The sequence below is a fragment of the Neomonachus schauinslandi genome, unplaced genomic scaffold (genome assembly GCF_002201575.2).
Source record: "Neomonachus schauinslandi unplaced genomic scaffold, ASM220157v2 HiC_scaffold_646, whole genome shotgun sequence".
NCBI lineage: Eukaryota > Metazoa > Chordata > Mammalia > Carnivora > Phocidae > Neomonachus > Neomonachus schauinslandi.
In genome coordinates, this window is record NW_025409336.1 from 22,864 (window position 1) to 23,827 (window position 964).

The 964-nt window shown below is 28.4% G+C and overlaps 1 protein-coding gene across 1 annotated transcript in view; it reads left to right on the plus strand.

The window, feature by feature from the left end:
• The window catches only part of LOC123323753 (ankyrin repeat domain-containing protein 26-like), a gene marked incomplete at its 5' end in the record, with an annotated part of 23,741 nt that overhangs the window by 21,359 nt on the left and 1,418 nt on the right, over positions 1–964 (plus strand). The window lies entirely within an intron of this gene.

A 964-nucleotide genomic window follows, 5' to 3' on the forward strand; every position in this document is an offset into this window, starting at 1 on the left:
TTTTTTTTTTTTTTTTTTTTTTTTTTTTTACTCTGGTAAATACTGAAGGTGGAGGCTGAAAAAAATGGGCTGGAAAATACATAATACATAATGACAGGAAAATTATATTGGGAAAAGCTTTTCCATAATGGAGGAAATAAGATATTTGGTCAAGGATAAGGATTTTTCTGTGAGTTTTAAGTTATCTTAACATGACTTTTCTTTCTTTCTTTCTTTCTTAATATGACATTTATAATACTTTAGTGGATTCAATTATTGCGGACATTTTTTCCTTGGTAATATATAGTTTTACAAAAGACTTTTTTCTCTATTTTTATCCTTTGTTGTACATTTAGACTAAAATAATATTAGAAATTGTGGAAATTCAGAAATTTAAATTGTTTCTCAAAATTTATATTGCAAAGGTATTCCACTGTGTTTTCAAAATAATTCCGTTAAGAGTATAGTTAAAACTTTATCTAAGTGAAGAATACATGTTTTGCCTAAAATAATAATCAGCTCTAGAAGCAGAGGCTCTTCATACCCATATGGTAAAATGTCCAATTTCAGAAATCTTTTATATTACAGTTTTTAAAAATATCTACTCAATCTTTGTATCAGATTCTACAATTTAAAATTTCATTCTTATTTAAATATTCATTTTAAAGCCCCTGCATCATTATAAGCTACTGGATGTTAGGAAACGTAATTGTCCATCTCCTGGAACACCTAGAATAAAGTCTTGCTTGGAAGAAGCAATTTAATATTTTTTGAATGTGAATAAATGAGCAGACAGATGGAATTCTGTATAATGGAATGTTATAAGTGATGTGCATAGTGTGTCATAATTAAATACATGACTTTTTAAAAATATGGCTTAAATTTATATTCCTATTTTTTAAAAAGATTTATTTATTTGAGAGAGAGAGAATGAGAGAGACCACATGAGAGTGGGGAGGGTCAGAGGGAGAAGCAGACCCCCCGC